The sequence below is a fragment of the Rousettus aegyptiacus genome, unplaced genomic scaffold (genome assembly GCF_014176215.1).
Source record: "Rousettus aegyptiacus isolate mRouAeg1 unplaced genomic scaffold, mRouAeg1.p scaffold_m13_p_7, whole genome shotgun sequence".
Taxonomy (NCBI): Eukaryota; Metazoa; Chordata; class Mammalia; order Chiroptera; family Pteropodidae; genus Rousettus; species Rousettus aegyptiacus.
This window is the reverse complement of record NW_023416310.1, coordinates 3,846,769-3,861,379: the sequence shown is the minus strand read 5'-3', so window position 1 is coordinate 3,861,379 and position 14,611 is coordinate 3,846,769. Positions and strand designations below refer to the sequence as shown.

Genomic DNA, 14,611 nt, shown 5'->3' with positions numbered 1-14,611 from the left:
GGAGGCGACTGGGCCAGGCAGGACCAGAACGTGGCAGGTGGCCGGGCCGTGGGAGCCCGGGCAGCAATGCACCAGGAAAAGCAAGGTGTCTGAGCAGGCCTGGGAGGCTTCTTGGAGGAGGCGACGCCTGAACAAGACTGGGAGCTGCGAAGGCTATCTGGGAGGGCGCAAGGAGCCAGAGAGCCTCCCGGGCAGGAGGGTTAGTGAGAAGCACATGTTCCTCTCCTCAAATGGTGGCGCCGAGAATCAAGATTTGTCCTTCCTCCCCCACGACCCAAGGACCAAGGCCCGTGACGGGGAGCGCCCTGCAGCCCGGCGCCAGCTCCCTCAGAAGGCACGAGTCCCATGTGAACAGACCCCTGAGAGTTTGACACCGCGAGGCCCCGCCCCACCCCGACAGAGGTGACCACACTGCCCGCTGAGATCCAGGAGCAGGTTTAAGGGGAACTGCTTGCTCAATACGTGCCCTGATATGAGCCGAGGTGACTGTATTTAAACGAGCGTTTTTAATCTGAACAGGAAGGTCCCAGGCCGCCCAGCCCACAAACACCCAGTCACTCCCCTGCCTGGCAGGCAGAAAAGATGGGGCAGGTGCCACGACCCAGGGAAGTGGGTGAACAGATTCAGATGCCAACCCATTTCCTCTGTGGGGCCTGGACAATCCGCTCTGCTGGCCCCTTCTGCGGGTTGACATCTTGCAGGACGAAAATGAAAACCAGGGGTTGACCCCAGACTGGGAACTCCATTTCCACAAGAGGAGCCGTGAAGACCCAGCACGGAAATCTGCTGTTTTAGACAATCACGTCAGAGGCAGGAGGACAGGGACACAAAGCGCTCAATGGTGATGCTGGCGGCGGTGCCGGCGATGATGGTGCCGGCGATGATGGCGAATGCAGGCGGTGATGACGGTGGGGATGGTCCTTTCATTTAAACAGCACTTCAGAGTTTACGAGAGGCCTAATGGCTGTTTTTACAGCAACCCTGGGAGAGAGGTTTTATAATCCCCACTTCACTGCAGACTCTAGGGAAGGTGAGGGCGGATGCCGTGTGAGCCTCGGGAAGGGGAACAGGTTAGGAACAGGGCCCCGGTAAAGGTACCTTTTCCCGTAGAAAGAACACCGTTCGCCATCCATGAGACGGCACCAAGAAGACACCTCCGGTCTGCGGTTCCGTGAGACCTGGAGCTCAGCGAGGTGGGACATCCCCCCGGGTGCTTGGGACCTGAGGCTCGTTTTCTTGTTCACGCCGCAGCATCCTGTGTGGCCGGGGGACCGAGCTCGCCCAGCAGGCCACGGTGCACACAGAGGCTGGAGCCCGCCGCTTTCTCGGCGCTGCCAACACCCAGCACCGGGCCACCAACTCTGTCCTGCGCCCACGTGCGGCCTCTTCAGGTCGTGACAAGCCCACCGGGGGTCCCCGCCAGTGGACAAGCTGGTGCAGAATGGGCTGTCCGGGAGGAGGGCCGCAGGAGGCCTCTGCTTATGGCAGACCCGCAAAGGGAGGAAAAAGAGTTGGCGTGCCTTCACTGATGAACCAACCGACTGCAAAGAGCCGCAGGGCGGGAGAGAGGGGCAGGGATGCCCGCCGCGGGCCCCCCGCTGCTGGTGCTGTGGGCGCCCCGTTTCCGTGGGTCTGAGGACGCTGAAGAACCGGATGAAAGGACAAAGAATCCTGCCAGGTGTCTGACAAGACCCAGAAGCCAAAGAGCTTTCCACACAATTAACCATCCAGCAAACGAACGAAGCGATTAAATGGGGAGGGACCCAAGAATAGGCGCGAACGGGATTTTTTTTAGCATGTAAAATGATGGGAAGCAGACTGATAAAGCACTGTTCTGCATACTGGGACGTGTCAAACCCAGCAGCCCCTGAGGCCTCGCTCCAGTGGGACCCGGGCCGGCTCACCCCACAGGACACCGAGTGTGGCTGTGGCGTAAGCCGGGGGCGGGTCAGCCCACGGGCCCGCCTCGGAGCCCATTACCACCCACGAGGGACGAGGGACCGGCCCCGGTGATCTCGTCCGCCGTGCAGCCCAGGGCCCAGAGCAGGCTTGGCGCACACCGTATAATTGTTGGGTTATACGGGGTATTCATCATACGCGTTAAAGAGAGCACTCCTAGCTTTGTTAAAAGATTTTCTTCTGGCTGTTTCGGAGAGGTGTTCCCTCGATGCATTGAAGTGTTCTGGCAGGAAAGGTAGGGTTACACAGTGTTAATAATTACACAAGCAGAACGGAGGGCAAAATTACATCAGAAATCACTTATTTAGTGAGTCAACTAAAACCTATGACCTTTGTTTAGAAAAATTCAATTCATACACATCATCTCCGAAATAGCACATAAGGTGAGGCTTATTCCTTTCCCAGGTCAACTGGGATACCCAGGAACCCACGGGACACACCCAGTCTCCATGGCTACCTACCTGTTTCCAGTGATAGGACTTCCTTCCTGTCTCTGTATGGAATCCTGCAATAACCTGAGGGCCCGGCTTTTGAAAAAAACAATTTCCGAACACTGGAGCCATACTAATTTTTTTTTTTTTAAATATGATTTCCTTACGGTGAAGATCCTGAAATAATTCACCGGATGTGTATAAATTTTGCTGACAGTTCGATCTTTTTTCTCAAGATCATAAATATGGACAGCAGATGACTAAAATGTGATTTAAAATAAATTTTGTAATCCCAGGAAGTATAAGCAGGCACCGAGCTGGTAGCAAAGGCAACCTCTGGTTTCTCACATTTTATAGGAATATGATTTGCCTGGAGAGACAGCCCAGGCCCCAAGCATCTCTCCCCTTCATTTACCCCGAAATTAATCTTCTATATTAGCCAATTTCTCTGACGGCTGGCCTCCTTTTCATAACTTTCCACTGCTGACTCAATATCCTGGACTCAGACAGATTAAACCTCTGAAAAACGATGGATAACAGCCTAAGAAGCCTTTGGAGGAATGCCGCCAGAAGTCAGGACGGCTGCAACAAAGGCTCCGATGGCCCTGCTTACCAGCCGGTAAATAAACAGTCAACCCAACGCCAGCCCAAGGTAACCCCAGGCCAGCCCAAGGCCAGCCCAAGGTCAGCTCAAGGTCAACTCGAATTTCGAAGCGGGGGCAGCACGGGGATGGGAGAGAGAGAGCACCCCTAGGAGTCGTCCACCTCACAGGAGCCGAAGACCGGCAGTCCTGCTCCAGGGGCGCCGCGAAGGAAAGGCAGGGATGGAGAACGGAGAAAGCTGTTTTCAAAAAGGGAGCTGAGAAACAGCAGCCTGACAGGCAAACGAGAAGTAGGTTATTCCTGGAAGGGGGCCATCTCACGAATGCGCGGTGATTAGAAAAAGGGAAGGAAAAGCAAAGAGGAAAACAGGGGGGGAGGAGGCGGGGGGGGGGCTGTACAAGGACATCAAATCACCCCGTTAAAATAACCGAAGTCAACACCGCAGGAGCCACGAGGGCCGGCTCCAGGTTAGGAAACAAAGCGAACACCCAAATTCAAGCAAAATAAAAAAGGAACACATTCTAGATCATAAACTTAGCCCATCCTCTGCCATGTTGAAATGATCAATTTCTTGGAAGACACAGAGCATTTTCTTTATATCCTGGTTAATAGTTACTCGGTACTGAATTTAGATGAGGTTAACAAATGCTAATGATGCATCATGATAAATTTCCATTAATTAAAATTTCATCACAAGTATGGAATTCGTGGGTTCCAGCCAGTCTGACTATAACGAGTTTGCCAAGCAAATACAGAAGGTAAACAAGGTTATCGGAGAAATGTGTTCTTGGATTCCTTTTAAAAACTTTTTTCCCCCCAAATTGCAAAAATAATATGCGCATCGATAAAATTTTAGAATCGAGACTAATATGAAAAAGCAGGAAAGAAAACCACCCATGATCAGACTCAACCAACCACTGTTAGCAGTTCGGTCTATTTACTTCCCACTTATTTCCTCTTTTTTCTCTCCCAAACAGAATTGAAATAAAACTGTCTGTATAGTTCTATATCTTGCTTCCCAGACCAATATTGAGGAGAAATGTTTACATTGCTTATTTTCAACCCTTTTAGCAAATACCTACTAGCCTACTACCGTTTGTATTCATTTCAAAGAATTCTTAGTAGTTCATCATAAAGACCAATTTGAGGTGAAACCTGGTCAGGAGTTTGCATGAATACATATACTTCTGTCTAAAAATAATACAATTACTCGTCTTCTGCAACACCTGCTAATTCCGATGGTTCTCTAACTCACAAGCAGCCAAAACAAGAAGTTGAGTCCACCGGTTTCTGAGATCGTCAGCGGTAAGACTTCCTAGAAAGAACGGAATTGCCCCATTACGAAGGAGGACAGCATCCTGGACGCCGGTTTTTTCTTGCTAGTGTCGTCTTAAAGGAACGGTAAAAAGTTCCTGCCTGCGGCATGGGATCTAGAGCCCAGGAAGTCAGCTCCACTGCCAGCCGCCCTCTGTGCCCCCAGAGCGAATGTCCCACTGAAACCGCTCACCTCCTGTGTACCACGGGCCCGTCTGCTTGATCTCAGATTCCTTAGCACGCGGTGCCATTCCTGGCACAGATGTTAGAAGAAAGCGTTGCGTGGACGGACACGCAGAGGAAACACGACAGATTCACCCCCCTCACCTGAGGACCTTCTGGCCCCACCCCTTCCTTCTAATCCGAACTCCACAGACCGGTCCCTCAATATCATCACTTTCTTCTTCTGAATGACGATGCCAGCTCTACAGTGTCTTCTAAGAGGTTCGTTTATTTTTGCAGTCAGTTTAGCTGTGACGGTTCTCTCTGCTTTAGGTCGGATGTGCCCTACACCTCGAGGGTACGTTTTCAAACATTTGTTTTGAATTGTAGAACTGACAGAATTCAGAGGTTTTCTTGCCCTGAGCTCGACTTGACAAATGAGGATACTGAGCTGTGGAGATAAAAAGCCGCCTATGCTTTTTAAAGCCAGACATTAATAACAGGATGGGGGTCACTCCATCCACCAAACCGTAAAGCCCCGATGGCTTCTAGACCTGCAGTTCTGAGGCATGTATAAAAACAAACAAACAAACAAACGAACAAACAAATAAACACCCCAACCAGCGATGAGCACAGAGAACAGCTCTCGTGCACCTCCTTGCCCAACACATGCACAGGCCTGCAAAGCCAGGACTTCAGACGTCCCAGCTCAGGGGACAGAGTGAAGACCTCCTTCCTCTGCGAGTTCTATCTGGGCCCTTGGGGGACCAGACGCAGCCCACACACAGTGGTGAGCACGATCTTCTTTACTCAGTCTACTGACTCAAATGCTAATTTCTTCTCGAGACATCCTCATGGACACACCCATACACAAGGCTTTACCAGCTATCCGGGCATCCTTAGGCTCAGTCGAGGTGACACATGAAATTAAACACCACAACGGGGATTTTCCAAGAATCTTCCAGATCATTCTTATGCGGCCACTTTCAGAGTCACATTCCAGCATCCACCCACTCGGGTTCCCTGCGCTTCCCACCCTGCCTTAACTCTCCTCATTAACCGCCCCTCCCACAACGACAGCGCCCTCCGCCCCACCTCCAGCAAAAATTCAGCAGACGGGAGCTATGTGACGCAGTGGCTCAAAGGTCAGGGAGCAATGCTGAGACCTGATGATGGTGGTGATGATGATGCCTGTGACGGTGATGGTGGCGATGGCACTGATGTTGGTGAGGATGAGAATGAGGATGGGAACGGAGGTGCGCCTATACTAGGAAGCTAGGAATTGGCTTAGGACGAGACACACAGGAAAGGAGCTATGGGCACAGTGAGACCTTCGCACTGCTTGGGGGTCCCTGGCCAAGAGAATCTGGAATTCCTTACCCATGTGACATCTCCCCGCCCCCATTCCCACCAACAGTGGTGAAAATTACCCCCCAAAGCATAAGCATTCACCTTCCAGCTAGCTCTGAGAACAAGCATATTGCCTTTAGGTCAGGTGAGAGCATATCGCCAAGACCACGTGCCCATTAAAGCAGCGACGCTTTATGCAGGCTTCAGAGAGAAAGGAAGAGTAGCCGCAGAGAAGAGGAATGCGTCAAACCCGCCGCAGGTCCAGCGCGAAGGAAAGCCGGGCCGAAGCACCTGCCTGAGGCCTGTGTCTGCCTTGATTTACTGGGAAGAATGAAGACACCCAAGGAAGCCAAAGCGGCCGCCACATTTTGTCTCCCACCCCTGGCAGCCGACACAGATTGTCCAGGCCGCATCACCAAGCATGCAATCGGCACTGCACAACTGAAGGATTTTTAATAAAGCCTTGTTCCTGCCACTGCCGCCCCCCCCCCCCGCCCCCCGCTTCAGCAAGGGACGCAGGGAGAAGGGGCGAGCTACTGGTCCTGCCCACCCACGGCCCTGCCTTAGCCCTACACTGGGGCTGGCTTTTCTGGGGACATCCCACACTCACTCTGCCGGGACTGACTCTCCAGCCACACGCATAAACACAGAAGACTGTACGACATTGGGAAGGGTGTTTTGAGACCCAAGTGATTGATTTTGAGAGGCTCGCGCTGCCCTCCGAAAATGGATTGCAGCACAGCAAAGGGAAAGGATCGGGGTGACAGGGAAGGGGGGGGTGCACGGCAGCCCATTCTGTTTTCTGGAAATGTCTGTTAAATGCACGGGAAGGAAGCAGAGACCTGAGCATTTTGCTGCTGGGAGAAGAACACCGTGATCTCTACCCACCACTGCACAGAGTCGTAACTCTGCCAACGTTCCCAGGAGTGTGCCACGCACTCACGGGGGGCAGGGGTCAAAGGGAACGGACCTCGTTATGCCCGAGGAACAAACTGCAAACCACTTTGTGCGACCCCCAAGTTCAGGGTCACCATCAAGGACCCCAAGAGATGGTCCTCGAAAGACGTGAACCGGAACAATCCAAAAATGGCAGCTCCCCAAACTCCAAATCACGACCCTCGCCAGACCCCCTCCAGGGGCCTCCACACACACATTCACAGGCCCTCATGACAAACGCCGCGCTTCTGCGGTCTGGGTCAAATATGCCTAATAAACCTGAATTTAAAAAGAAATGCTTAGTAGCAGAAAAGGCGCCGCTCCCCTCCCCAAGAACATGTAAGTAGCAACAGCAGTCGCCACCGTTTGCTGCAGACCTGTGGGCAGCCAGACTCTACTGGATGCTCCACCTCCAGGGCTCAGGTGATTGCCTGAGGCGGGCCTAGAACCCTCTTCGCACCTGAGCAAACCCAGGCTCAGAAAAAAGCGTCACCTAGCCAATAAAGACACGAGCAGAGGTAAACTCAAACCCAGGTCTCCCTGGCCCCCTCCTGGTTTTCCCCCGGGATACCTTGCAAGACAGGGTCCGATAACCCTGAACCTTCAGGAAGAAATAAGACACTCGTACTGTCCACCGAGAAAGTTCTCTGCATCAGTGAAACTGAGGCCACTCGGGCCCTGGGGTCCACACGCCAGACCCGGAGCCGCCTGCGCGCATCGGGTACCCAACTTCTGTGCCCCGGATTGCACGTCTGTAAGATGCCGCTTTCTTCAACAAAAGAAATGAGGCAACGAGAGAAATTCTGAAATACGCAAGGCCTGGAGGCGCACTCCCCCTCTGCCCCAAGGCCGCGCCTCGGTCCGGAGACTGCGCACGCGCACACTCACAGGGAGCCACTTCCACGGGTCGGCTGCAAGCCGGGGACTGGGGCAGGTGAAGGTGTGTCACGCACCACTCACGCCCTGAAAGGAGTTTACATTGCTGGGGACGGAGTGGCAGGAAAAAGCGAACATCGGCCCATAAGAAGCTCCATAAGGAAATACCCTTATACTACCCGAGGGGTAAGTGGCTGGGTTGCCTTCTTGCTGCTGCTTGTTCTGCCCACGGCTTGGGGCTGCTTACTTTGCTCTGGGCATCCCTGATTTTTTTCATTTGCAAATGGGTTCGATCCCATTGGCCCGAGGCGATCTTGCCGAAAGGAGATAATGGACCTAGCTGGCCCCACATCGCAATTACACGCTCTGCCCTCTGAATTCCCACACTGCTGGATGCTCGGGAGTTCACAAAAGAGCCGTGAGCAGACCCAGCTTGAGTGGGGCCCGCAGGCCTGGGCGTTCGCAGGTGCCCAGTGACTCGCTAGGGGAGGACGAGGGGCCAGGAAGACCAGACACTGAGGGAAAGGACTCTGCACCAGCCCCGCAGAGGAAAAACGCCCCTCCACTCCACCAGTGCAGAGGGAGCGATCATTCTAACTGGAGACTCACGAACTAGCGAGGCTGCGGAGCCCGATCTGTCCGAGGAGAGGTAGGAAGGAAGGAGCATCCAGAGACGGCCAGTTGGTGGCTGCCTGGGGCTGAGGGTGGGAACAGGCGGGGACAACAAATGGGCACCCGGGAGCTTTCGCGGTGACGGACATGTTCTAAAGCTGCATCGTGGTGACGGCTGCACACCTCCGTGCGTTTCCTGAAAAGTATCGAATCGTGCACTTACGATTTGCCCCATACCTCAATAAAGCTGTTAAAAAATTTTTTTTTCAAGGATGAGTAGAAGTTTAGCAGATAAAGAAGTCAGGGTGGGAGAGAAGAAAGGCAGGCCCGGGAACGACCCAGCCCCACAGTCCCACCTGCAGCCACTGTCCCTCGCAGAGGTCACTTTGGACCGTGAATCTCCCAGAGGCCCCTGGCCCCAGGCCGGGGAAGGAAGACGCTCCCCTCCGCTGCACCCATCATGCTGCACCCATCATGCTCCGCGGGCCTGCCCGATGCTCTCGCCACCCCTAGGCCAAGGCCACCATCACCTGGGGCAGGGATGAGGCTATGTCCAGCTTTCCGAGAGCCGGCTCGGAGCAGGGCGCACAGCGGGTCTTCGGAGGCGCACTTACTGGGGAAGAGAAGAAACCCGGGGGGTGGCGGAGTCGAGAGCGAGATGACGAAACCCGTTTTAAACACTGGCCTGACCACAGCGTGACAGCAGGGAAGGAACCGGAAGCCCCGCTCCGGGCGAAGGGATGAGAGGCTTTGCTCCTGGGAAGAGGAGGCCGGGGCGGGAGGGGCGGGGGCGAACGGGAACCGATGGGAACTGGCCGACTCGGTGGGTGGGAAAAGAGGGCAAAGTGCACAAAGCCACTCCCGGGATTTCCAGCTGTTAATAAAGGACTAGACAAGCGAGCGTCATCTGCCCCGCAACAGGGAGACGATGGGTTTCTGCTGGGGTGGCGGTGGGAGGAGGGCTCTGCCTCATGTGTTCTGGACGACAGCGCCGGGTCTGAGCGCCGGGAGAGCTCAGGCTGCTCACCTGTCAATGCGCCTGGCACAGTGCCTGAGTCAGGGGACAAGGGGGGATTTCGGTTAGAGCAGCAGGGTACGGAGGCCATCAGGGAAGACTTCCACGTGGGGAGCCACGCACCCCCAAAGACGTCTTCCTGTCTTCAGGATCACGGCAGCTTTGTCCGTGGAATAAGCAGTTAACGATCCTAAGTGTTTCTTAGCCAGAGCAGGAGACCCATCCCGCGCTCCTCAGACTTCTCATCTCACCAGGCAGGAGGGGCTGACGCCCGGCACCCCTACCCCAGTCTCCTGGCTTCCTGCCACCTGGGTTCCATCTGAGTGCTAAGAAGAAACAAATACCCCCCAAACAGCAGTGGATTAGCAAGTGTAAGGGGTACGCTTGGCTTATAAAGGAACGTGAAAAGTGACCCGAGAAGGCGTCTTCGCCTCCCCTGCCGCAGACGGGAAGAGAGCCCGAGCGCTCTCGGAAGGTGTCTTTAGTTAGTCACGCCTCATCAATGCAGAGCTACGAAGCTTTGCCTTGGAAATTCAATTATACTTGAAACGACATGGCCAAGGTATGGCTCTCTTAAAGGATTTACTGTGCTTTTCAGATGATAAAAAAAAAAAAATTCTTTAGAGTCGGACCTTGCTCATCAGTGCCTAAGAAATGATCCACCTGTCGAACTGTATTTATTGATGACCTTAAATGATTACATTAAAACCCATGCCGCTAGATTCCGACCTCTCCATGTGGTGGAAAGTGATGTGAAAGAAACATCTTTTCCCCCCATCGGGCAAGTAGCACCAAGAGAGGCTCCCTAAGCCCACTCTGCTATCTCCATATAAAATTATCCTCTGTCGTCCCCTAATTAGAATCCCAACCCAAAGGATCACATGAGGTGAGCAGGTGCACAGCCTTACATGTGGGCACGAAAACACTGAAGAAACCCAATGAGACGGTGAGAGAATGGTGAGTCCCCAAGCTGAGCACAATTAATGTCTATAGCGCCTCCTTCCCCAAGCACAATGACATCAGGTGCTACATATGAGCAAAAGACACATAATCCCCCATCAAGTCTGGGCTGGCAACTCATAAATTGGAAGCATAATCCCACAACAAACAGGCATAATTTAGGGCTGACTGGAATGCTGAATTCTAATACAAACCTGATCCCAATCTAGATAACATTTCAGCTGCCAAGCAGCCTACCCTTTGGTGCCAAATAAACTCTGGGGCTCCTGATTAGTATCCCGGATTATGGCTGGTTCGTAAATTGGTGCTTATGAACTTGGCACTTTACCTAACCCATGACTGGCAGTACAAGGTCTTAGAACAAGGCTAGAAGGACAATAGAAGTAATGGGGACACAGACTGCCCCAGGCGCCAACACTCGGCATGGTATTTTATCCGAAAGGGAGCCCGTTGAACTGTGCGTGTGAGGCCCTGCAGGCGGTGCGCGCAGCCCCCGAAGCAAGCGCTCCCACTTCACCTGGATGAAAATTCACAGGAGCTCCAGGTAGAAATGAATGAAGCTAGGTAAGTTAGAGGCTCCGCCTCGGGCATGTGCACCAGGGGAGTCCACTCCTGTCCTTGTATTTCTCATTCCACACAGCCCTGTGGCCAGAAGGGAGCATTTAGATCAATTCTGAAGGAATCGGTCCAAGTCCTTTATTTCTCTTAGAGGCCCTCGCTAGGAGGGCTTGTTGGAAATGAATGGATCTTCGGCTAGAGTTTGGGCGAATCTCTGTTCTTCTGGGGTTCTTCTGGCTTATTCTGATTTCTCCACAAGTCAAATGACCTTCTGGGCACCTGATTCCCAATGCCAAGTCTCCCAATTTAAGCATGTGGACATCTATTTTCCACCTTACAAAAAGCATAAGAGTGGAACCCAAAGAGGGCAGGCAAGGCTCGATCTCGGCACTATGTCCCACAGCCAACGAGAGGCAGAGCCCCCTGGGCCGGCGAGAAGCTGGCACATTATCCAATAAAACCTCAAGAGCTCAGTAATTACAGGCACTTTCAAAAGTGAAACAGAAATAGATCTAGGACCAAAACACTGGTTTGCTTGAGACAAAGGGCTGGTTTTTAACGAGGTGGGAGGGGAAAAAAAAAAAAACAGCCTTTGGTCTGTCTTTTGAGAAAGCCCGACAGATTTTTTTTTTAATATCATTATCGAATCCGATTACAGGGAAGAGAGTAGGATTCAGATGAAAAGCCCTTGCTCCTCTAGGATATAAAATCGTTTTATGAAATAGGCTACATTCTAAGTGTTCTTTGCCATCAAACCCGAATGAAGACTTAGCTTATTCGGTGGCCCCAGCCCCCCATCACTGCAGAGATCTCAGGGCCCCCGACCTGCTGGAAGACAAACCAGAGCTTTCTGCTCCTGTGTCCTAAAGCACGCAGAGTAGTCCAGCTCCCCTGAGAACACCGGCGGGAGCACCTGACACTTGGAAAGCAGCCTGGCCCACCCCGGCCCCCTGCCCATTCCAGTGCCAGCTCCATTTTGAGAGCCTGATGCACCTGTGAGGTCAGCTGCTCCCTTGGTGAAAGATCAGTTGTCGTTCAGACTGGGAAGGGTCCTGAGATGAAGAAACCACAGAGATGGGAGGAAGGAACCACTGGCTCTGGCAGAAGGTGGCAGTGCAGCTGGGGCCAGCTGGCCCTGCTGGGTCTGAGCCAGCGGGATGGGGCCGTTGGCAGGGTTCTCCCCAAGAGCGCACCGCGGCTAGAGCTGTGTGCGCGTTCACTGCAGTTCCATGTTACCAGCAGGTTTCAACACTAAATATTTTAAAAACTAAGGTGTGGGACTAGGAGGCAGGATTCCAGGCAGACGCTCAGCCTCCTGCAAGACTGACTGAAGGAAGCAGGCTGGGAGGGGTGGGTGGCGTCGAAGGGAGTCCAATGCGGAGGCCCAAGGCAGGACTCTCCTGGCAAACGCCTTCCTCTACGGGGAACATGTACTCGCCTGGAGCAAAGGGGGCGGCCTTCCGCGTGACCAGGCCCAGCCGGGATGCCGCGGGAGCCCAAGATTTGCCCCTGCGGGGAGCGCCACGTTCACACCTTGGCTCTCAAATTCCTGGAACTGCAAACCCCGGGGACGAGGCACTTGTTGAACAAAAAGGCTTCCTGACCCCCGCAGCCGCCACCTTGGCCGGGAGAGGGGCACCAGCTCCCGCGCGGGAGCCTTGGGGCTGGAGAAGGGCGGGAGCTGCGCGCTCCCGCGCACCCCAGTTGCAGCCGCCCGCGAGGTGCGGCGAGGAGGCGGGGCCCAGCAGCCGAAACTTTCTCGAATCTGGGTGCTTCGCGGTTAAGTTAGGGCCAAGAGAAAGGCACGAAACACGCGTAGGGGGCGGAATGTAAGAGCCCCACCCGCGATAAAGAAAAAAACCCTATTTTTTAAAAAAACGGACTCCAGTACAATGAACGTAGCACATACCGTGTGCCAGGAGCTTGGTCAAGAGCTGTCTTTAGTACGCCCTCATTATAGCTGTCACGACAGACCCCGAGGGTGAAACTGTCCCCATTCGATAGAGAAGCAAATCGCGACCCGGGAAGGCGGAGGGTCTGGTCCAGATCACAGTGCGGGTCTCGGAGATGCCGGGGCTCCTACCTCGGGAACAGGGCTCTGTCCGTCGCCCCTCCGCCGCGGAGGAGGGAGCGGATGGCCGACCTCTGCGCCCTCTCCCCAGGCCAGAGCGAAAATGCGACCCACGTGGGCCGCGCGGACCTGCCTTTCCCCCCGCACCCCCTCCCGCACGGCTGGTCCGGGTTGTCCCCGAGGCCCGCGCTAGCGCCCGGAGATCCCAACTGTCCCCCGGGCTCCGGAGCTCCTCACTGTGCGGGCCGTTGGGGACCTGGGCTCCGCGCGCCGGGCTGGGCCGCCCACGCCCACCCCGCCACTCCCGTCCCACGCACAGCCGCTCACACTGGACGCCCGCCCGGCACCGGTCCGCACCAGCAACTGCGCTCCGACACACAGTTCCACAGACGCAGCCCAAAATGTGCACGCACGGCTCCCCACGAGGACGCGCAATGCCAGGGGCACACCACAGTCCTCACCCGCAACTCCACAGCGCGGAGAAACGGAGGCACCCCCTCCCGACACACACGCACGCACGCACGCGCGCACACACACACACACACACACGCAGAGCGCTCGATCGCAGCGGACGCTGGTGCACACCCCGCACTCCCCGCAGCTCCGCAGCCCGCCCCTTCCCTACCTGCTCCGGCGCAGGGCGCGGACCACCGGCTTCCCGAGCCCAAGTTCGGCGCCGCCGCGCTGGGGCCGCTTCCCGGGACGAGCGCGCCGAGGCCGGGAAGGGTGGTTAGGAGCGCGGGCCTCCTCGAGCCCGCAGCCGCCGCACCAGCCCTGAGCTCATCGCCGCCCAGAGAGACAAAAGGAAGCCGGCAGCGAGGGAGGGAGCGAGGTGGCGGCGCCCGTCCGTCCGCCCGTCCGCCGGCCCAGCGCCTGCAGCCTCCGATGCCCGCCCGCCGGCCCCGGGAAGGAAGGGACGCGCAGGCGGGGCCCGGAGGCGGGGGCCGGGGGGCGGGGCGCGCGGCGGGGGCGGGCGCGCGAGTTTCCTGCGGACCTGCCCCCGGCGGGGCCGCGCCCCCCTGGCGGCCCCGCCCGCCGCGCGCCGCCCCGAGCCACGCCCCCTCGCGTCCCCTCCGCGCGGGACCCCGGCCCTTTCTCCGCTGGCGCACACCCCCCTCTTTAGCTCGCTCCCCGCGGAGCCGCGGCCCTAACCCGGCCCCGGCCCCACGGGGATTTTCGGACGAGGGGAGGAGCCGAGCACCGAGTCCGCCTCCCAAACCCTTGGCCTCTGGCCTGCGGGTTTGGGAGAGGCCGGGAGGCGGCGCTCGGGAGGGGCCGGCCCCGCGCCGGTTCCCCGCCTCCGGAGTCCTCTGCAGGAAGTAGGGCCCGGGTGGCCCAGAAGGGGAAGAGGCAGAGTCGTGCCAGGCCGCCTGCCGGGCCCCATTGTCCCTGCTTCCCCTCCCTACCCCCACCGTCCGTCCCTTCCCTTGAGCAGGTACCACCAGCCTCCTGAGCCACCTTCAAGGAAGGAGCCTGGGCCCGGGAGGAGGGAGACCTGCGTTCGGCTCTAGTTGATTTGGCGGACTCCAGGCCATTTGGACAGGCCCCTGAGACTCCCTGGCCTCCGTTCCCCCACCTGTAAAATGGACAGGAGGAGGAGCAGGCTTCTCCCGGCCCTTCCCTCCCTAACATGCTGTGGGTCTTCAGTCTCTGCTGAGTAGGGGGCCTGGTTGGCATCTCAGTCCCAGGGACAGGTGGCCTCCTAGGAGAGGCAGACCGTGTTTCCTGCAGACTTCCTCCATCCCCTGACAATAATGGCACAGG

General features: G+C 56.0%; 1 protein-coding gene across 4 annotated transcripts in view; it reads right to left on the bottom strand.

The window, feature by feature from the left end:
- HPCAL1 (hippocalcin like 1) overlaps window positions 1-13,763 on the bottom strand; it is a 78,107-nt gene extending 64,344 nt beyond the window's left edge. For 2 of the 4 annotated variants that reach the window (XM_016127103.2, XM_036224015.1), the window contains exon 1: window positions 13,473-13,763. The gene's annotated coding sequence lies outside the window, so the exon portion shown is untranslated. Of the gene's footprint in view, window positions 1-12,685; window positions 12,979-13,472 lie in introns of those variants that run through there. The other 2 variants (XM_016127099.2, XM_016127102.2) reach the window with 2 other exon arrangements.
- Between the last annotated feature and the right edge of the window lie 848 nt (window positions 13,764-14,611).